Source organism: Macaca nemestrina, chromosome 1, assembly GCF_043159975.1.
Source record: "Macaca nemestrina isolate mMacNem1 chromosome 1, mMacNem.hap1, whole genome shotgun sequence".
In the NCBI taxonomy this organism is placed as follows: domain Eukaryota; kingdom Metazoa; phylum Chordata; class Mammalia; order Primates; family Cercopithecidae; genus Macaca; species Macaca nemestrina.
In genome coordinates this window covers 50629582-50653507 of record NC_092125.1, presented here as the reverse complement: position 1 = coordinate 50653507, position 23926 = coordinate 50629582, and the positions used below count along the sequence as shown (strand labels likewise).

Genomic DNA, 23926 nt, shown 5'->3' with positions numbered 1-23926 from the left:
CTCTTTGGAATATATAAACACTATACCTATTTCTTTTCTATTTTTATGATTGGCTGGATGACTCATTTTTAGGCTAGCGTCCAACCTAGACTGAAGGTGAGCTGTTCACTAGTTGGCACAGACTTTAGCACTGGAGAGAACTTTACCACTGGAATGAATCTTGGCAGTAACTTGCTAGCTGAGGAATTGTGGGCAAGTCAGTTAGCTTCTCTAGGCCTCAGCTATCAGAGGAAGACAAGAGTGGGTTGAGTGTTGTGTGTAAGCCAGACATAGATATCAAGAATGATACCAGTTTTTTGACTTGAGCAACTGGAAGGATAAAGTTGCCATTCATAGAGGTAATGGTTTGAGGCTGGGAATCAATGTTTGGGGTTGGTGCTCAGTGTTAGCTATATTAGATGTAAGATGTCTAGAAGACACCCAAATGAAGTTAAGTAGGCAGCTGGATAAGTTTAGAAAGAGGTTGGGAGAGAGATAAATATTTGGGAGTTGACAGCATATGGATAGTAATCAAAGCCATCACTAAGAGACTGAGTGCAGGTAGAAAAGAAGCATTCTGAGGACAAGACATTGGAGACCAAAAGAGGAATCTATAAAGAAGTGGTAGGGACAAAATTTGGAGTGTATTTACGACAATGAGAGGTGAAAGGAAAAAGAATTGGAGATGTTGAATATACATTTTAGGAGTTTGCTGCAAACAGAGCAAAGAAATGGGGCTGTAGCAGGCAGTAAAAGGGGCAGGCAACTTTTTTGTTTTGTTTTTGGCTGTGAAAAATAGCAATATTGGTGAGCGGATAAAAACATTTCAAAGGTTTTTGCATCCAGGCAGTATGGCTCCAGACAGCATGCTTTTAATGTTGTGATCTACAATTCTAGTATGATAGGATATACATATCCAGCATGAAAGGAAGGATCAGTGATAGAGGACAGGAAATGGAGAAATGCTGGGAAAAGTCCTTGGGCAGCCACAGAGGAGGGGGATCTCATTTAGTTCTGCTAGGAATAGAGACATTTCTAGATTTTTAACTGGAGAGAAAGAAGGCAATATGGGCACAGAGAGAATTAGGTGGATTGTTGTGGTGGGGGACATTCTCTTTTAATAGAATCATCTAAGAGTAAGAGTGAGAAAGAGCTGTTAGAAATTTGAAAAGAGGGCTGGGTGCAGTGGCTCACGCCTGCAATCCCAGACCTTTGGGAGGCCAAGGCAGGCAGATCACGAGGTCAGGAGTTCTAGACCAGCCTGGCTAACATGGTGAAACCTCGTCTCTACTAAAAATACAAAAATTAGCCAGGTGTGGTGGCACATGCCTGTAATCCCAGCTATTTGGGAGGCTGAGGCGGGAGAATTGCTCGAACCTAGGAGATGGAGGTTGCAGTGAGCTGAGATTGCACCACTGTGCTCCAGCCTGGGCGACAGAGCAAGACTCTGTCTCAGGGGAAAAAAAAAAAAAAAAATTGAAAAGAGAAAAGCAGTTAGGAGAGTAGGAGAGTGAATAATTAGGAAAATACGATATCGTTGCTGGGCAGCTCTAAAGGCCCTCTCCAGGTAGTGCTTAGAACACACAGAGGATTAGTTCTTTTAATTTATGTAAACATTTCAGCCTTCCACATCATCTAAAGAGCTTTCAAATAATTATAAGTCTTGAAACAGCAATGCTCTACTGAGACTAAATTTCTATCAACTTTATCATTTGTGTTGAAGTATACGTTTGATCTGTACTAGAGCTAGAAATATAGTTTGAGCTCATGCATTGCAGTGGGCACCAGGCCTTGTCTTCAAGGTCAAAGACTAAGAAATACTTGATGTAAATAATTTCTATTTGGATATGAATTAAACATTTCCAACTAAACACATCCAAAACAGAACTCTTTCATCTGTTTTCCTCATCCTCCAGCTTTCCTGCCTCCTCTCCCATCTCGTTTTGAAGCTCCTCAATCTCAGCAAATGTTACTACCATTCATTCAGTTGCTTTAGCCAAAACACCTGTCAATATGCATTCAAATTATTTCTCAAAAACTCTTCCTTCCTTTCATTCTCACTTATGTTACCATGACTCAAACCACTCCACTTAGATTACCATAAACTCCTAACTGATCTCTGTGCTTCTACTTGTGGCTCTGCTACAAGCCACAAACAAGGCAGAGTGGTCCATGTCACCCTGTTTGTTTATTGCCCTCCAGTGGTTTCCCATTGTGCTTAGAATAAAATCTGTACTTTGCCCACATGGCCATGTCTGAGCTTGCTTTTCTGCCTGCTAACTTCAGTGTGTCCCACATATGTGTTGTTTACTAGATTTTAGCCATACAGGTCATCTTTTTTTTTTTCTTTCAGTATTTTGTACAAATTAAGTGCATTCCTGTCTCAAGGACTTCATAACTATATTTCCTTTGCACAAATCCTGATCTCTCTGCTCTTTGCATAGCTAGTTTCTTCCAATAGTCTTCCAAAGATATATATTTTTTTTCCTCAGCTCAAATGCTATTTCCTCAAAGAAATCTTTCCTGACCATTCTGTTTCCTGGTGCTACTAGAAAGAAGTTAGTACAGGAATCTTGTCAGTCGCTAAAACAGTGCCTGGTACATGAGGGTCATCCAGGAAATAATTTGAAATGCTGATGAAAAGATGAAAGCAACACATGGATACTTTGTGCCTTTCAAATTTGTTATTTGATTTATCTGTCAGGAAACTATCTTTTTGAGTTGTGAATGAGTGGTGGATGATTTTGTTGAACTGTAAATCATAGAGTTAAATGTAGGCTCTCTGGGACTATACTACCTGGATGCAAATGACTGGCTCTATATAACTTTGGGTGAGTTACTTAACCTCTCTGAGCCTCAATTTCCTCATCTGTAGAACAAGGTCTAGTGATAGTAATGCATACCTATAGTGTTTTTTTAAGGATTAAATGATTTAATTTAGCATAGTGCATGGCATAGTAAGGACTCAGTAAATATTACCTAATATTAATTTTTAATTCATGAATAACTCATATTATTTCCTATTCAAAAAATCAGTAGCTGAGAGAAAATAAAAAATGATGTAAATAGCTTTTCATAGATATTTGAATATGCTGCATGTTAGGAAATACGTGAATTTAAATTATCTTAAAAGTTCCCCTTTGATGAAACCAATATATTTATGCAGAAAAATCACTGGCTCAACAAAATATTAGCAAGTCAAATCCAACAATGTATAAAAAGAATTATATACCATGACCCAGTGGGATTTATTCAAGGTATGAAAAACTGGTTCAGCATTTAAAAATCAATTTATGTAATTCATCACATCAGCAGGCCAAAGAAGAAAAATGGCATAATAATATCAATAGATGCCAAAAAAGCACTTGATGAAATCCAACACCCTTTCATGATAAAAACTGTCAGTTAAATTAGAAATCGAGGCGAACTTCCTCAATTTGATACATAAAGAATATTTACAAAAAACTCTACAACTAAAATCATACTTAATAGTGAGAAACTAAAAGGCTGACCACTAAGACCAGGAACTAAACAAGGATGTCCCCTCTTAACACTCCTTTTCAGCATCATACTAGAAATCCTAACTAATGAAATTAGAAAAGAAAAGGAAATAAAAGTATACTTACTGGGAAGGAAGAAATAAAACTATTTGTTTGAAGATGATATGATTGTCTATGAGGAAAATTCAAAAGAATCAACAAAAATCCTCCTGGAACTAACAAAGGATTACAGCAAGGTTGTGGGATACAATGTTAATATATGAAAGTTAACTGCTTTCCTACTTACCAGCAATTAGTAAGTGGAGGTTGAAATAAAAACGCAATATCATTTAACATAGCATCTAAAAAATACTTAGGTATATATCTAAATCTAAAAAAATGCACAAAATCTATATGAGGAAAACTAAAAATATGATGAAAAAATCAAAGAGGAACTAAATAAATGGAACACCATTCCTTGTTCTTGGATAGGAAGACTTAATACCATCAACATGTCAGTTCTCCCTAACTTTGATACATAAATTCAGTTCACTTTAAATCACAATCCCAGCAAGTTATTCTAAAGTTTATTTAAAGAGGCAAAAGACCCAGAATATGAACACAATATTGAGGGAGAAGAAGAAAGTTGAAAGTCTCACACTACCTGACTTTAAGATTTACTGTAAAGATACAATAATCAAGACAGTGTGATAGTGACAAAAGAATAGGCAAATAGATCAATGCAGCAGAATGGAGATCCTAGAAATAGACTTACATAAATAAAGCCAACCGATCTTTCACACAGGAGCAAATGCAACACGATGGAGCAAAGATAGTCTTTTCAACAAATGGTGAGCAAACAACTGGACAGCCACATTAAACAAGTGAGTCGAGACACATACCTTACACAAACATGAAATCAAAATGGATTATAGACCTAAATGTAAAATGCAAAACTATAAACTCCTAGAATATAATGTAGGAGAAAATCTAGATGACCTTGGATATGGTGATGACTTCTTATCTATAACACCAAAGACATGATCCATGAAAGAAAGAATTGATAAAACTGAAATTCATTAAAATGAAAAGCCTCTTCTCTATGAGAGACAATATCAAGGGAATGAAAAGACAAGCCACAGGCTGGGAGAAAATATTTGCAAAAGATATATCTGATGAAAGACTGTTATCCAAAACACAGAGAACCCTTAAAACTCAACAACAAGAAAACTAACAACCCAACTAACGAATGGTCCAAAGAACTTAACAGATACCTCACTAAAGAAGATATACAGATGGCAAGTAAGCATGTGAAAAGATGCTCCACATCATATGTCATCGGGGAATTCAAATTAGAACAATAATGAGTTACCTTTACACGCCTGTTACAGTGGCTGAAATCCAGAACACTGACAACACCAAATGCTGGAGAGGATGTGGAGAAACAGGAACTCTTATTCATTGCTGCAAAATGGTATAGTCACTTTGGAAAAGGGTTTTCTATTATGAGTTGGACAGTTTCCTACAAAACTAAACATACTCTTACCATAAAACCCACAATCATCGCTCCTTGGTATTTACCCCAAAAAGCTGAAAATGTGTGTCCACACCAAAATCTGCACATGGGTGTTTGTGGTACCTCTTTTCATAATTGCCAAAACTTGGAAGCAAGCAAGATGTCATTCAGTAGGTGAATGGATAAATAAGCTGTGCTACATCCGGACAATGGAATATTATTCATTGCTAAAACGAAAAGAACTGTCCTGCCATGAAAAGACATGGAGAAAACTTAAATTCATATTACTAAGTGAAGGAAGCTAATCTGAAAAGGCTACACACTGTATGATTCCAACTACAATATAACATTCTGGAAAAGACAAATATACGGAGTCAGTAAAAAGATCAGTGATTGCTAAGGGTTAGGGGTGAAGCAGGAAAGACTAGGCAGGGCACAGAGGATTCTTAGGGCAGTGAAAATACTCTGTATGAAGCTGTAAAGGTAGATACATGTCATTATGCATGTATTTAAACTCACAGAATGTACAACACCAAGAATAAGCCCTAATGTTAGCTATGGACTCCGAGTGGTAATGATGTGTCAATGTAGGTTCATCACTTGTACCAAATGAAGGGGGAGGCTGTGGAGGTAGGGTGTATATGGGAAATCTCTGTACCTTCGATGCAATTTTGCTATGCATCTAAAACTTTTCCAGAAGAGAGAGTCTAGTAAAAGAAAAAAGATTATTGACTCCCTGACTTCAGCTTTAAGACGAATTCAGTGAAATTTGGTGAAAACTCTAACCGTGTCTGGCAATGTCCCATAAAAGGCCAGTCCATAAAATTAAACTGATGATTAGGAAAACCATTTGGAAAATATTGTTAAAGCTTCCAGTGGAGAAGTTTTTCTATAAAGTTTATAGAAAACTTTACAGAAGTTTTTCTATAAAGGCACATTTATCTTGCTCAAAAGAAAGTGCTTGAGAGAGGCTTATCATACAAACTGACTAGGTTTAAAATGTTAACATTCTGTGAAGAAATAATTGCATATGTCTCCTTAAAATTTGTTTTACTATATGTAAATCATTGTTTTAAATTGTGCAGGGTGAATTAGGACTTGTTTTTTTAAGAAAAGAAAGTCATTAACACTAGTCATCAAAATGTTACTACAAATCTCAGTATTAGAGCAAAACATAATCACTAGCTTTCGGCACAAACTTGTTTTCAAAATAGATTCGAATTTCAAAATTAAAGGGAGAAGAGAAAGCTAAAGCTTGGTCACCAGGGGAGCCTTCCAGCTTACTTAGGTTTTATTCTTTTTCTCTTTTGAGAATACAAGAAGAAAAGACCTGAGGTACCATTTAGGACACAACCCTTGGGCAAAAAGGGTTTTCTATTACAAGTCTATATTGAAATTCAAGTGGGCTCAGAAAGTCAATGCTTGTTTTCTGAAAAGGCAGACAAAACGGTTCCTGGTAGCCTGCCCAGCATTCAGACTCTGACCTCAGCCCTACAGCAGAGCAGGCTCACGTCTGAAGAGTAATACAGGTGCCAGACCAAGATCTACTTAGCTGAATAGGTGTTGAAGAGGTTTGCAGCAATATGCATTACCACAGCCAGGACAAAGGAAGCAGGAAGAAGATGGTAACTATGCAGAGATTTCCAAGCAATTGAAAATAATAAAAATGTATATAAACTCTCTTAAGTTCAGTGGTACCTAGTGTTGATATAGGAGTTAAGAAGAAATCACTTAGGCAGATAGTAAGGGTATGGGAGTCCTCGATAAGGCTTTCCTTTTTAATGAAAAGCAGCTCAAAATCATTTTCTAACAAAGAGCAGCATGTAAAGTCAGGCTGCAGACATAAGACAAGCAAGCTGGGAGCTTTCACAGGTGAATGCCAGGCAGAAACTAAGGACTAGACATGTTCAAGACGGCAGCTCCATCTTCCCTTCTCTTTGTCAGCCACGTATACAGTAAGAAGCAGACAAGATGGTGCAGATCAACTGCACTCTCTTCTCTAACCTCTCTCACTATCCCTCAACCTCTTTCTCCTTTCAATCTTGGTGCCACCCTTCAATCTCTCCCTTCTCTTAATTTCAATTCCTTTCATTTTCTAGTAGAGACAAAGGAGACACGTTTTATCCGTGGACCCAAAACCCCGGCGCCAGTCATGGACTCTAGAAGGCAGCCTTCCCTTGGTATTTAATCATTGCGGGGACGCCTCTCTGATTTTTCACCCACGTTCCATTGGTGTCTGATCTCCATGGGGGCGCCTGCCTTGATCATTCACCCATGTTCCCTTGGTGGCAAGTCAATTGTGGGGACGCCTGCTTTGGCTGCTCCCCACCCCCTTCTCCGTGTCTCTACCCTTCTCTTTAAACTTGCCTCCTTTACTATGGGCAACCTTCCACCCTCCATTCCTCTTTCTTCTCCCTTAGCCTGTATTTTCAAGAACTTAAAACCTCTTCAACTCTCGCCTGACCTAAAATCTAAGCGTTTATTTTGTTCTGCAATACTGCTTGGCCCCAGTACAGACTCGACAGTAGTTCTGCGTGGCCAGAGAATGGCAGTTTCGATTTGTCTATCCTACAAGATCTAGATAATTTTTGTTGAAAAATGGGCAAATGGTCTGAAGTGCCTGACGTCCAGGCATTCTTTCACACATTGGTCCCTCCCTAGTCTCTGCTCCCAATGAGACTCATCCCAAATCTTTCTTCTTTCTCTCCTATCTGTTCCTTCAGTCTCCACCCCAAGCTCTGAGTCCTTTGAAACCTTCTTTTCTATGGACTCATCTGACCTCTCCCCTTCTCCCCAGGCTGCTCCTCACCACGCCAAGCCAGGTCCTGATTCTTGCTCAGCCTGTGCTCCCCAACCCTATAAATCTTTCTATCATCTCCCCTCCTCACACCTGGTCTGGCTTACAGTTTCATTCCGTGACTAGCACTCCCCCACCTGCCCAGCAATTTCCTCTTAAAGAGGTGGCTGGAGCTGAAGGCATAGTCAAGGTATATTTGCCTTTTTCTCTATCAGACCTCTCCCAAATCAGCCAGTGTTTAGGCTCTTTCTCATCAGACCCCACTAAATATATACAGGAATTCCAATATCTAACTCTGTCCTACAATTTAACCTAGAGTGACTTAAATGTCATCCTAACTTCTACCCTCTCCACAGATGAACGGGAAAGAGTTTTTTCTCTGGCCCAATCTCACGCTGATAACCACCGGCTTCATGAGCCAGACCTCCAGGAAGGCATTAGAGCAGTTCCCCGAGAAGATCTCCAGTAGAACTATCTGGCTGATTCCCCAGGTATAGCTAGGCGAGATTACATGGTTTCCTGCCTAGTTGAAGGGCTTAAAAAGGCAGCTTACAAAGCTGTTAATTATGACAAACTTAAAGAAACTACCCAAGGTAAAGAACCCAGCCCAGTTCATGGCCTGCTTAGCGACAACCCTTAGACACTTTACCGCCCCAGACCCAGAGGGGCCTGAAGGCCGTCTTATTTTCAATATGCATTTTATTACCCAATCCCCTCCTGGCATTAGAAAAAGCTCCAAAAATTAGATTCTGGCCCTCAAACCCCACAACAGGACTCAATTAACCTTGCCTTCAAGGTGTACAATAATAAGACACCGTATTTCTGAGTTGCAATTACTTGCCTCCACTGTGAGAGAAACCCCAGCCACATCTCCAGCACACAAGAACATCCAAACACCTGAACCGCAGCGGCCAGGTGTTCCTCCAGGACCGCCTCCCCCAGGAGCTTGCTACAAGTGCCAGAAATCTGGCCACTGGGATGCCAAGGAATGCCTGCAGCCCGGGATTCCTCCTAAGCCGTGTCCCATCTGTGCAGGACCCCACTGGAAATCAGACTGTCCAACTCACCTGGCAGCCACTCCCAGAGCCCCTGGAAGTCTGGCCCAAGACTCTCTGACTGACTCCTTCGCAGATCTTCTCGACTTAGCGGCTGAAGACTGACGCTGCCCCATCATCTCGGAAGCCTCCTGGACCATCACAGATGCTTTAGGTAACTCTTACAGTGGAGGGTAAGTCCCTACCCTTCTTAATCGATACGGAGGCTACCAACTCCACATTACCTTCTTTTCAAGGGCCTGTTTCCTTGCCTCCATAACTGTTGTGGGTATTGACGGACAGGCTTCTATACCTCTTAAAACTCCCCAACTCTGGTGCCAACTTGGACAATATTCTTTTACACACTGTTTTTCAGTTATCCCCACCTGCCTAGCTCCCTTATTAGGTCGAGAAATTTAAACTAAATTATCTGCTTCTCTGACTATTCCTGGGCTACAGCCACACCTCATCGCTGCCTTTTTCCCCTGTTCAAAGCCTCCTTTGCATCCTGTCCTGTATCTCACCACCTTAATCCACAAGTATAGGATACCTCTACTCCCTCCTTGGCAACAAATGATGCACCCCTTACCATCCCATTAAAACTTACCCCCACTCAACGCCAATATCCCATCCCGCAGCACGCTTTAAAAGGATGAAAGCCTGTTATGACTCGCCTGTCACAGCATGGCCTTTTAAAGTCTATAAACTCTCTTTACGATTGCCTCATTTTACCTGTCCAAAAACCGGACAAGTCTTATAGGTTAGTTCAGGATCTGTGCCTTATCAACCAAATTGTTTTGCCTATCCACCCCGTGGTGCCAAACCCACATACTCTCCTATCCCAAATACCTCCCACCACAACCCATTATTCTGTTCTGGATTTCAAACATGCTTTCTTTACTATTCCTTTGCACCCTTCATCCCAGCCTCTCTTCACTTTCACTTGGACTGACCCTGACACCCATCAGACTCAGCAAATTACCTGGGCTGTACTGCCACAAGGCTTCACAGACAGCCCCCATTACTTCAGTCAAGCCCAAATTTCTTCCTCATCTGTTACCTATCTTGGCATAATTCTCATGAAAACACATGTGCTCTCCCTGCTGATCATGTCCTGCCAATCTCCCAAACCCCAATCCCTTCTATAAAACAACAACTCCTTTCCTTCCGAGGCATGGTTGGATACTTTTGCCTTTGGATACCTTGTTTTGCCGTCCTAAAAAACCATTACATAAACTCACAAAAGGAAACCTAGCTGACCCCATAGATCCTAAATCCTTTCCCCACTCCTCTTTCCTTTCCATGAAAACAGCTTTAGAGACTGCCCCAATACTAGCTCTCCCTGATTCATCCCAAACTTTTCCATTACACACAGCTGAAGTGCAGGGCTGTGCAGTCTGAATTCTTACACAAGGACTGGGACTGCACCCTGTAGCCTTTTTGTCCAAACAACTTGACCTTACTATTTTAGGCTGGCCATCATGTCTCCGTGCAGTGGCTGCTGCTGCCCTAATAGTTTTAGAGGCCCTCAAAATCACAAACTATGCTCAACTCACTCTCTACAGTTCTCATAATTTCCAAAATCTATTTTCTTCCTCACACCTGACACATATAATTTCTACTCCCCGGCTCCTTCAGCTGTACTCACTCTTTGTTGAGTCTCCCACAATTACCATTGTTCTGGCCCGGACTTCAATCCGGCCTCCTACACCTCACCCCCATGACTGTATCTCTCTGATCCACCTGACATTCATTCCATTTCCCCATATTTCCTTCTTTCCTGTTCTTCACCCTGATCACACTTGGTTTATTGATGGCAGTTCCACCAGGCCTAATTGCCACACACCAGCAAAGGCAGGCTATGCTATAGTATCTTCCACATCTATCATTGAGGCTACTGTTCTGCCCCTCTCCACTACCTCTCAGCAAGCCGAACTCATTAGCCTTAATTCAGGCCCTCACTCTTGTAAAAGGACTATGCGTCAATATTTATCCTGACCCCATATCCTGCACCACCATTCTGTTTTATGAGCTGAAAGGTTTCCTCGCTACACAAGGGTCCTCCATCATTAATGCCTTTTTAATAAAAACTCTTCTCAAGGCCACTTCTAAAGAAAGCTGGAGTCATTCACTGCAAAGGCCATCAAAAGGCATCAGATCCCGTCGCTCAGGACAATGCTTATGCTGATAAGGTAGCTAAAAAAGCAGCTAGCGTTTCAACTTCTATCCCTTATAGCAGTGTTTCTCCTTCTCATCTGGTCACTCCCACCTACTCCCCCACTGAAACTTCCACCTATCAATCTCTTCCCACACAAGGCAAATGGTTCTTATACCAAGGAAAATATCTTCTTCCAGCCTCACAGGCCCATTCTATTCTATCGTTATTTAATAACCTCTTCCACGTAGGTTACAAGCCGCTAGCCCATCTCTTAGAACCTCTCATTTCCTTTCCATCGTGGAAATCTATCCTCAAGGAAATCACTTCTCAGTTGTTCCATCTGCTATTCTACTACTCCTCAAGGATTGTTCAGGCCCCCTCCCTTCCCTACACATCAAGCTCAGGGATTTGTCCCTGCCTAGGACTGGCAAATTGACTTTACTCACATGCCTCAAGTCAGGAAACTAAAATACCTCTTGGTCTGAGTAGATACTTTCACTGGATAGGTAGAGGCCTTTCCCACAGGGTCTGAGAAGGCCACCGTAGTCATTTCTTCTCTTCTGTCAGACATAATTCCTCTGTTTGGCCTTCCCACCTCTATACAGTCCGATAACGGACCCGCCTTTATTAGTCACATCACCCAAGCAGTTTCTCAGGCTTTTAGTATTTAATAGTTCCTGGTTTTACCTCAAACTGCCACCCTTAAGTCTCTCTTTAAGTGGATAGAAGACCTTCAGTGACAAAGTACACTCCAATACTTTCACCTTGATGAAGTCCTATTCCTTACCTTTATACCTACTCTTATTCTGGTTCCCATTCTTATGCCGCCCTCTACCTCTCCCCAGCTATCTCCACCACCCTATCAATCTCACTCACTCTCTCCTAGCTGTTTCTAATCCTTCTTTAACAAACAATTACTGGCTTTGCATTTCTCTTTCCTCCAAATTCAAGGAGGCCCTGACTTACTCACTGCTAAAAAAAGAAAAAAAAAAAAAAAAGTGGGACTCTGTATATTTTTAAACAAAGAATGTTGTTTTTACCTAAATCAATCTGGCCTAGTATATGACAACATAAAAAAACTCAAGGATAGAGCCCAAAAACTCACCAACCAAGCAAATAATTACACTGAACCCCCTTTGACACTCTGTAATTGGAAGTCCTGGGTACTCCCAATTCTTAGTCCTTTAATACCTGTTTTTCTCCTTCTCTTATTTGGACCTTGTGTCTTTCATTTAGTTTCTCACTTCATACAAAACTGCATCCAGGCCATCACCGATAATTCTATATGACAAATGCTCCTTCTAACAACCCCACAATATCACCCCTTACCCCAAAATCTTTTTTCAGTTGACTCTCTCCCACTGTAGGTTCCCACGCTGCCCCTAATCCTGCTCAAAGCGGCACTGAGAAACATCGCCCATTATCTTTCCATACCACCCCCAAAAATTTTCACTGCCCTAACACTTTACCACTATTTTGTTTTATTTTTTCTTATTAATATAAGAAGACAGGAATGTCAGGCCTCTGAGCCCAAGCTAAGCCATCATATCCCCAGCGCCCTGCACGTATACATCCAGATGGCCTGAAGCAACTGAAGATCCACAGAAGTGAAAATAGCCTTAACTGATGACATTCCACCATTGTGATTTGTTTCTGCCCCACCCTAACTGATCAATGTACTTTGTAATCTCCCTCACCCTTAAGAAGTTTCTTTATAATTCTCCCCACCCTTGGAAGGTACTTTGTGAGATTCACCGCCTGCCCTCAAAACATTGTTCTTAACTCCACCGCCTATCCCAAAACATATAACAACCAATGATAATCCCACCACCCTTTGCTGACCCCTTTTTCGGACTCAGCCTGCCTGCACCCAGGTGAAATAAACAGTCATGTTGCTCACACAAAGCCTGTTTGGTGGTGTCTTCATGCGACATGTGAAACACAAGTCATTTTTTTTTTTTTGTTAAAGGATTTTGAGAGAGCCAATTTGATGGATATGAGTGGTTCCTAAATAGTACCTCATATTAATGTGATCAAAAATCTGAACATACTGAACTTTAAACAACAGAGAAAAAAAAAAAAAACAGAACTAATTTGTTCAAAGAAATTCAGGTAATTCAGGCTGATACTAGGTGTATGGATTGACTAGGAGCTACTAGAAAGCTGAATTTTCTTTCACCACTTGAATGTTCTACCTCCAATGGAACAAAAAATTTTAGAAAAATTCAACAGTTTCCAGTGAAAACAAAGCCACAGTTTCAAAGATGATTTGAAGTTTCTGAGTGTCAATTATCTTCAGTTTTTTGCAGGCATATTTCTTGAGCTAGAATCTGTCTGAATTATTAGGTACCCATCTTTGATGGAAGAAAGGAAAATGAATCTTTAAATTCCTAGACTTTCACTTTTTGAAATGAGTGCATCAATCCTAAGAATATCCTTACGTTTTTGGAACTATGACCAGACTATAGACCTAAGTCCATGGCTTACATGTTCTCTTGTGTGAAATTGCTGAAATCAAAGTAAAAGCTAATATGACTTATAAAAAAAATCTTGAGTCACAAGTGAGATATTCTGTAATAGAATTCATTTCTTTCTACCTGCCACTGGGCCTCAAAAGTATGAAACTTTTTTTTTTTTTTTTTTGTGGGGTGACATGATCTCGCTCTGCTACCCAGGATGGAATGCAGTGGTGCAATCCTAGATAACATAACCTCCAACTCCTGGGCTTGGGATCCTCCACGTCAGCCTCCTAAATAGCTAGGACTACAGGCATGTGCTGCCAAGCTTGGCTAATTTTGTTTTTTCTTTTTTTGAGATAAGGTCTCACTGTGTTGCCCAGGCTAGTCTTGCAGTCCTGACCTCAAGCAATCCTCCTACCTCAGCCTCAGGAAGCAGTGAGATTGCAAGCATGAGCCGCTGCACCTGGCCTAATGTTTTCAATAAACTTTATCAGAGTTAAATTATGAACAATATTGGTCCTATATGGTAAAGTTTTGTATACATAAATTCAATTAAACTTTTGGAATCACTTTGCATTATTTATAACATTCTATTATCAAGTTAATAAAAACATCCAAAAGGCTCTGCTGAAAAAGGATTTTGGTTGGGTAGCTCACTGTGAAAAACATCTTTCTGTCTTCAGTGAGAAACTGTTTTTCCTTTGTTAAGTTGCTTTATATAGTCAATAAAATTTAAGTCATCAAATATTATACAGTTCTTTGTCTTCAAGAATCGGTATATGTTGTTCTAATTAAGAAACGCCACTGAAGAGCTTCTAGGAAGTTTCTGCATTTTAGCAAACTTGAAACAAGAATACCTACATTTAAGTGAAACATGAGTACAATGCCCTGAGTTGGGGAAAACGTCCTGTAACATATAACATGAAGATTAATTTTGAGTAGTACAAGGGAAATGTCAAATTGGAACAAAGCAGTATCAGGAACTTAAGGAAAGAATCATTCATTTAAGCAGCTGTAGCCAGTGATCAGAGAAACAAAACTCTCTAAAAGAACAATAAATAATGCATGCTCTATCTCAAGCTAACTATGAGCATAAATGAGTTTGCAGATAAATCCCGGATTTCATTTACCTCTATCAATTGTCCTAATTTACGTGGTTTATCACTGTAATCCTAACACATAATTTTCAGTCTACGTGAACACACCAGAATAGCTGCTTCTAAAAAGGAATCATTTATTTATTTTCCATACTTAAAGACTCACAATCCAATGAATATCATATTACTAAAGTAAAATAAAATTTCTCCAAATGCGTTTTGAGACTATTTTTGTTTATATCTTTGTAGTTTTTAAAGACAATTTTATGTGGATCTTGGGATGAATAAATTGTTCACTATTGAATCTTTTTGTAAATTTACTCCTTTTTCCTCAAATAGTTTTTCTAAATGTCATAACCCTACATTCATTTATTCTGTAAATGTTTATTGAGCACTTACAAAAAGCTAGTACCTATGTGTTAGGATTACAGTGCTAAACCATGTACATTTTATTCTTGTAGTTATAGAATTTGGTTTGGTGTGATTTTGTTTAACCTGTGCTCTGAGAAATGCTGAAGGTTTTAGGAGATCCCTCAAGGGACAATTGATAGAGGTAAATGAAATGGGAGGAGACGGGCTGGGAGTTCCTGTTCTGTCTCTTCTTGAAACTTCAATCAATTGCACATTTTCTTTTTACCCATTAGCTACTTCGAAAGATTTCAGTTGCATAAAAGATCCTGATGCCAACCCAGTGTAAAATTCACAATCTAGTTAGTCTAACTATTCCAAGTCCTACCTTTCCCAGTCTCTTTCATTTTTCGCTTATTGTTACAATGGATCATAAGACATTGTCATTACATTCTTGAGGTTTAAAAATCGAACAGTACTTTATATGGTTTCAATTACCATATGACTAGGGGTACCGGGGTGACCCCTGCCAGGTTACAGCTATTCTGTGAAACCACTTGCAAAATTTCTGTGCCACTGAATTAAAGAGCATACTCCTGGGCCAGTGGAGAGACTTTTGGGAACAGCAGTTGCTGTGTACACAGGAGAATTATGGAGTATTTCCTACCTTGCAAATCAGTGGTACTCAACTTTTGTCATGTAGTGCCATCTGTTCACCCATAATGCATGCCAGGGATTTACTGAGATTTTGGCCGTCGAGACAAAGATGAACTAAAATCAGTTTCCAGGGATGAGCAATTCCTCTCGCATTAGTCATAATTCCTTCCTTTTCCCATGGTTGGTTGTAGCAGGCCACTGTGTTAGGACAGCCAGGCTGAAGTCTGCAGCTACTACCTCACAGAGTGCTTTATTTTCTGCCCTTCGATTTTGAGTACATGTTTGCAGAACTGAACTGAATAGGAACAGAGGTCCTTCCTATACACATCTTTCAGCTGTTTATTAAGGTGCATGAGTCAGCACCTAATTGATGATTGTCTTTTATATCATGCCTGATGTGGTATAGGGATAAAGTTCCTTTATCGGCCTGGTACAGTGGCTTACGCAGGTAATGCCAGCACTTTGGGAGGCCGAGGCGGGCAGATCACGAGATCAAGAGATTGAGACCATCCTGGCCAACATGGTAAAACCCTATCTGTACTAAGAATACAAAAATTAGCCAGGCGTGGTGGCGTGTGCCTGTAGTCCCAGTAACTTAGGAGGCTGAGGCAGGAGAATTACTTGAACCTGGGAGGTGGAGGTTGCAGTGAGCCGAGATGGTGCCACTGCACTCCAGCCTGGTGACAGAGTGAGACTCCGTCTCAAAAAAGAAAAGAAAGTAAGTTTTTTTTAAATCTTTAAGCAGGGCTAACATCACTGGTAGAATGACTGGGTCATCTGAATGAATTGATCTGAGGGGACTCTGCCGGAAAGCATCTCTCCTCAAATACTCTTCTGGTTCTTAGAGTCAGCAATTCATTTTTTTCCCCTAGTAGTTAAAGCAGTTTGTCTGTAGGCATCGCTATTAATATATGGATCCCTCAGTCCCCATGCCCTCCTAAGGTGTAATTTATGTTATTATCATACATTTGAGTCTTATGAGTCTTATTTAATTCATCAGGTTGACTTCAGTTAAATATTTTTAATTAATCACAGACAAAACTATTTTAAAATTTGAAATGAAGTACATGTAAGTCTGTGTTGACTTTGAAACTTTTAAGAATTTTATAATTTTAAATCTAGAAACTTCCATTTAAAAATTTTTAATATTTCAGAAGTCAAAACATACATAAGAATCTTTGACATGCCCTAAAATCACTGTGAGTTAAGTATTATGAAACTTAATTTGGCATGCTTATCTATTAATGAGATCTGAAGAATTGCTGGTTTATAATTGAAGTGATGTAACACTGAAGACATTTTTTTCAAGACTACGTGCACAGTTGATTCATTAAGTAATTTCTGTTTACTGTTGTGTTATCCTTCTCCACTTATAGAACTCAGTAGGACAAGCATGCTTGCTATCCTAGTTAAAAATAGATTAGCGATTAACTTTTGCATTGAAAGTCAAAGAGCCTATATATTTATCTGAAAATGGAATGTGAAGATGCAGAGATATAATTATGATGCATGGCTTATAAAATCTAAACATGCTTCTGAAAGGGTCAATTCTTTCCCTTAATACCTTAGATTTTATTTTTGAAAGTATGGTGTGAAAAACTAGATTCTATAAATCAGTATGACTATTTATTTATTTATATTTCTTTGACAGTCTCTGAACATGAATATTTTCAATTAATATGCAAAACCAGCAATCAATTTACTCTCTATAACCTGTGAAGTGCAGATCATTTAGCCTTTCTATTCAAAGTGCCTCAATTTGGCCTCCACTCTTGTTTACAATATTACATCCTAGTAAACTGCAACCCACACCTTCTATTCTAGTTAGATTGGTTCAGCAAACATGACATTTGTGTCTGTCCTCTGTTACTCCTCTCCAACAGACTGTAGTACTACCTTATTTATCTTTGCCCATTTATATCCTAACTGCCTTTCAAGCTGCCATTGAAGTCCTTCCCCATGCTTGACGTTTCTTTTGTTCTGCTGTGTACTACTTCTACCTCTACTCCATTTCCAAGTTCTTCTCATCTTGTATGTATTACTCATTTGGAATCAAATAACAATAGACATTTCCTGAATGCTAAATCCCAGCATTGTGCTAAGATTATTTCCTCATTTACTCCTCAAACCTAATCAGAAAAAGGTACCATTGTTATCCTAATTTTGATTAGGAAACATCTCAAATAATTTAAATGTAGGCCACCATTTAAACTGGTGAAACCTAGATTAAAATGCATATTCTTATCTATTAAATAATGTTACCTTAAATTAGGAGCTAACCTTTCGTCCATTTTAATCTTTTCCTCCTCGAGATTTTAAGTTCTTTTGGAATTTTGGAGGATTGCAATTTATATTTTCCAACCTCCCTGACACTGCCTGTCTCCTGCACATGGCTTCTAACGTAGTGCTCGGCATTTGGTTGAATCTCAATAAGTATTTTTTCATTGAAGAAAGAAAATCATGTATCAGTGTACTTCTACATAGATTTATAATTTGTTTCTTTACCTTTTTTAGAAACTTATATTTTTCTCTGTAATAAGTAATTACTCATTAATATACCTCAGTGACATGAAATATTCAGTCTACGAGTGCCTTAAATATGTTACCATTTTTTTTTTTTTTTTTTTGAGACGGAGTCTTGCTCTGTCACCCGGGTTGGAGTGCAGTGGCACCATCTCAGCTCACTGCAAGCTCCACCTCCTGGGTTCACGCCATTCTCCTGCATCAGCCTCCCAAGTAGCTGGGACTGCAGGTGCCCACCACAATGCCCAGCTAATTTTTTGTATTTTTAGTAGAGACGGGATTTCACTGTGTTAGCCAGGATGGTCTCGATCTCCTGACCTTGTGATCTGCCTGCCTTGGCCTCCCAAAGTGCTGGGATTACAGGTGTAAGCCACCGCACCCGGCCTGTTACCAAATTTTTTACCCTGGAAACATTGAAATATCCTCAACTCTGGGAAACTTTATTAATGTAATCATAAGATAGACTTTGTATAGGATAAACCTTAGGCAAAATCCTATTCAGTGCAAAGTATGTTTACATTGTCATAGATCAATATTTTTTTTAAAGAATAAATGAATGAATAAGACCTAAAACCACAGAAGTACAACTGTACCAAAGATAGCGAAATTACATAGAATGGCTGTGTATATAACAATTTTTAGTGACCTTTGCCAATAAAACCTTGATACCATTCTTACAGAATCCCTTTAAAACGTCTTACTACTTATCATTATAAATATGGAATAAAATGTTTTATTCATCTGAAGCTAAAATGGGTGTATCTATGGTAGCACTGAAATATTATGTAATACAGTGTCAGCATTTCATCATATACGATTAATCTCATCTTACTTCCGCAGGGGCTGCTGTGGCTTCTTGTGTTGCATGGTAACTATCAACAAAAAGGTGTAAACAAAAGCACATTGCATCGCTTAGGCAGATAAAATATTCTTCCCTCCTAAGTCTATTTCTGATTCACTTTGGGGTGAATTGGTTATTAATTGGGTTGGCAGGCAGAACTTCTGCTAAAAAACATTTCCAAATTGAATAACTGTTTTAGGCTATTGGGGTGTCTTTGTGTGTGAAGAATCAGTATCTAAAGGCTATAATGGGAAGATTATTCATGTATAGGCAAATATGCTTATATTCCATTCTAGAATTAAAACATTAAAGACTCTTAAAGATAAATATAACGATTTGTGTTGAAAAAGCTTTCTGGCCCTTAAGCTGATGGTAATATATTATTTGTGGATACATCATTAATGCACATGGACTATTAACTCTACTCAAATGCCAGAGCTTCTTGTTGCATTAATTCTAGGCTGTATATATCATTGTTAATAATTATAGAAGTAAAAACCAGCCTATCATCTAGTTAGATATGAATTAAATACATCTGGTTGGATATGAGTTAAACTATAAACTCATGGTAGTGAAGGAAATAATATACTCTAAAATCCCAGATGGAGGCCTCATTTATATTCACTGGGGGTGATTCAGCTCAGAACTTCATCTCTGGTTCACATCCCTAACTCTCTCCATTTCACCACCAGATAGGAAATCTTGACTGTTAGCTCTCCTGCTGGGATTACTTACCGAGAAATCCTTACTTGATTATGGTAATACCACCTGACTTCCCTTGGGAAGACATTCAGATAAATTAAATATTCAAGAATTCATGAATAAAATGAAATCCGAAACATGTTCGTATTCATATGGTCTCCTCTTTTAAACAATATTTTAAAATATTGCCTCCTTATATCTATTTAAGCTGCTTTTAAATAAAGAGGAGCCACAGACGTTCCATGAATATTATTTTTATTTTTACTGAACATGCTTACTGGGAATACATGATATTATGAGTAGCTATTTTTAAATTTATATAAAAAAACCTTTCAGATTATCAATATATTTTTGAGTCTTTGCACTTGAGTGATATACATGATAATTAAACTCATGTTCTTCTGAAATTATTTTTTGTTATAGACAAGTATTCCGAGAGTTTTTGCTAAATGTATTTACCACAGTTGAAATTGTCTTTGAAATTTCATCTTAGGATAATTCAACAAGTGTGTTACTCTTAAAGGGCTGTGATGAATGGGAGAATATTACTTTTTAGCTTTGATATGAGTAACTTTGTCATATTTGGTGAGAAATAAAGTAAAAAGAACTTTGAGTTTTCCCCTCATTTGATACAGGAAACAAATGAAAAGCTTGAAAAACAATTAAAGAAACACACTAAAACTGTTTTCTACTGAGTAAGAGGATATATTCCAGGGATTTCAAAGCAGTTACAGGTAAGATCATTCATTCTCAGATATCTTGTGTGTGTCCTACTCACTTAGGTGGCATCCTACTCACTTAAATGCTGATCAAAGTCAGGTGACCCAGCAAGTGAGTGGAAGGAAAAAGTTGCTTTTAGACCTCATGTGGTACTTGTGTGTACTTCATGCTAAGAGTATACTCTCATTTCTTTACCTACGAATTATATAAACAAAATTTTAGATCAACATCAGATTGAATTTCTGTATTTCTTTTAGTTGATGTAATACTTGGGAAATGTGTTAAAGTGAGGTAGAGTTTGTGAAAAATAATAATGAAAGTATATGTAGGCTGGGCGTAGTGGCTCACGCCTGTAATCCCAGCACTTTGGGAGGCTGAGGTGAGTGGATCACCTGAGGTCAGGAGTTTGAGACCAGCCTGGCTAACTTGATGAAACCTTGTCTCTACTGAAAATACAAAAAATTAGCCAGGCGTGGTGGTGGGTGCTTGTAATCCCAACTACCTGGGAGGCTGAGACAGGAGAATCACTTGAATGCTTTGCAGCGAGCTGCTGAGATTGCACCACTGCACTCCAGTCTGGGCGACAAGAGTGAAGCTCCATCTCGGTGAGGGGGAGGGCATGGAAAGGAGAAGGAAGTATATGTAGTATATAGTATAAAAGGTATCACTTATTTTGTAGAATAGTTTGTTATGATGGAGTTGGCTATAAAATATATTTCTATGAAGTAATCCTATATATTTCTAAGAGGCAAACTAATAGGATTTCCTACTTACTTCTATATTAAACAATGAAGCATTTTCATTATAAAATCCCTTGAAATGTGATGAGAAAAAGACCTGAGCATCTGGTAACATGCCGGTGACATTATGCCTAATGTGACTTTTGCTTAGTTAAACATTACAGGAAGTTTTATATGTGAGATATTTAATTCAAATTTAAGAGTTTATCCTGTTTTTGCAGTACTTTCCAATATCCCATTTCAACTATCAACTGCTTCTCTGCTCTTCCTTTTCCTCTTATGTCTCAGAAACAGTCAAAGCTCTTGAGCTTTTCTTCCTTGAGTAAGAGTACAGTGACAAATAGGCCCAATGCAAAATTAGTCTTTACCAGTAGGTCCTATTCATTCAGGTCCAGTAGGTCCTGGCCAGTTCATTGGCCAGGTTAATGAACTGATAAATTAGAGGGTCACCCACATAGTGTGATTAAAGAAGATACTGAGAAATAAATGTCCTTTGCTCAGAAAAGGTAGTTCACTCATTGTTTTTTCATTGTGTCTATATTTCTCAGTATGATTTATTTCTTTGTATCTAGAAGGACTTTCAACTCTAAATAATCTATTACTGAGAGACAATTAGTAATACTGTTTATTTTAGCAATATCAACAACTATGGCCTGGTGCAGATGAGTTGAGAACTTTCTCAGAGTAAAACATTCTAGGGAAGGGAACATAATTGGTTTAAGGGACTATTTTCATGTTTCTTTTATGAATGCTGTACATGACAGTATTTAATTAGATAGTTTTCAATGGCTGAGAAAAATACCCTGAAGTGCTTATAATTTTTTAAATGTGTTGCTAGATTGTTTTTAAAGAAATTACTTGCAATAATGAAATGTATGTTTCAGGAAATGAAATGGAAATAGTCCAATTTCAGCCAACTCACAATTTAAAGAGGTCTTGTCTATTGTATTATCTTTTATACATCACGTCGCAAAATATTAGTTACTTTAAGATAGAGCTACCTTACGTAGAGTCAAAGCCCTTGTTAATTTGATTTGGATTTACTTGCAGTAAGGAATAACTAGAGTGGATTTCTTTGGAGGATTGCTTGCTTTGATTTTAATTTTGTATTAAAGCCCATTGGGCCAAGAAGCTTAACCAATACTTTCCCCAGGTGTAACACTTCTCTGTATTTATTCCCTAGTTTTCTCAGTTATTTCCTTACTGGAATTCAAAGCATATGGTAATTATAGAAATAAGTTAACTGACTATCATCAGCCTTGTGGGCTTCTTTGGAACAAAGGAAAAGGTGATAATATCATTTTCTGGAATCCATGGATGAAAACTGTAGCTATGTTTGCATTAGGAAAATAGTTACCCGAAACAAATAAACTTACCTTTGGGAGTTTCCAACTCACTTGAAGAGTCTACTCCAGGAGATCTAAATTTAGCAATCACCTTAAGATAGTTTTCATTTCCCTAGTTCTTGATTTGTATAGATTACTACATCTTCCACAAGTTGATTCGATGTAGTAAGTTTATTGCCTAAAATTGGCTTTCTCAAAAGTTACTTCTTTTGCTAAGTTTACTTAAAAAAAATTTGTTAAGTTACATGACAAATTGAAAAATCAATGTGTGAAATTCTGGTAAACAAGCAATAAAAATGGTAAAGTGGTAATGTTGATTTTGGTAATGGTGCTTGTGTGTTTGGAAGGACTGTATACAATAGCAACATTTAAATTATTAATCTTTTTGGTACATATCTTATTAAGGAAATAATTTTCAGTTGTTATAAGAGTATATCACTTGGATATAAAACAAAAATTATTTTTTAAAGAGTTCCACCCATTATAGATTTTTAAAAAGTCATTGTTAAGCCAATGTTTCGAAGTCTGTTTATTTGAATAAATTATGAAGCTTTTGAAGTCTATCAATTGATATTGATATCAATGTATTAAAAGCTCTAGACATTCTATTGTCTTAAAATACTCAATTTTAATATCAATTTCTGATTGAATATATGAGAGGATACTATGCCAGATTCTTGGGAGCAACAAAACCTATAAATTGTGATTTTTGTTTTTAAGCTCATTAAATATATGGTGGAAAGAACATGCATTTAAAAGGGTTAAAACTGTGTTTACTCAAGCATTTGTTTCAATATGTAGTTCTTAGAACACCTGCATTAAATTCACTTAGGACACTTATTAAAAATGCAAGTTTCTTGTCTCCAGTCTACACCAGTTGAATCTCAGTCTTTGGAGGGATGGTTTCGGAATTGGAAATGTTTTAAAGCAACCCAGGTGATTCCAATGTTCACCAAAGTGCTAATAGCCTTGGGTTAGAGCAGTGAGAAATGACCTCCAGCTGGGACTGTTTCATAGTTGTGGTTGTACTTCACCTGGACCTTAATTGGTGGTTTGGATCTTCAGAGGTTGAGATGAGAGCCGGGGATATTACAGAAGGATGCAGGATATGAACAACGTGCCAACTTATCTTCTTTTGGAAGAGTGAGTATTTTGGTTTGTCTCAGGTGTGGTGTTTAAAAACTACTAGAAAATTAAGTTGGTGTCATTTTGAGTGTGTCCTTGGTTTCTTTCTATAGATAAAAAAGAAAAGTACTTTGTATACCTGTTAACAATGAACCCTCAAGATAATGAAGTAATTTTAGAGCTACTTGAGCACCTTTGCTTTCAGGAGCTTCTTTCCCATGTATATATACCATACATTTTGGCTATCTTTGCTTTTTCTTTGTTAAGATATTTAAAAGTAAATATTAAACATCCTACTTTTTATTCCAAATACTTCACTATACAGATCTAAGAAGAAAATGCTTTCTTACCTAACTTTAGTATCATTATCAAAACAACAAAATTAATACAATTGTCTCATACTGT

The 23926-nt window shown here is 38.2% G+C and overlaps 1 long non-coding RNA gene across 3 annotated transcripts in view; it reads left to right on the top strand.

The window, feature by feature from the left end:
- Positions 1-23926, top strand: part of LOC105484626 (uncharacterized) — a 540758-nt gene that overhangs the window by 28204 nt on the left and 488628 nt on the right. For all 3 annotated transcript variants that reach the window (XR_011612173.1, XR_011612172.1, XR_011612174.1), the window contains exon 4: positions 20226-20324. This is a non-coding gene — a long non-coding RNA (uncharacterized lncRNA). The remainder of the gene's footprint in view (positions 1-20225; positions 20325-23926) is intronic.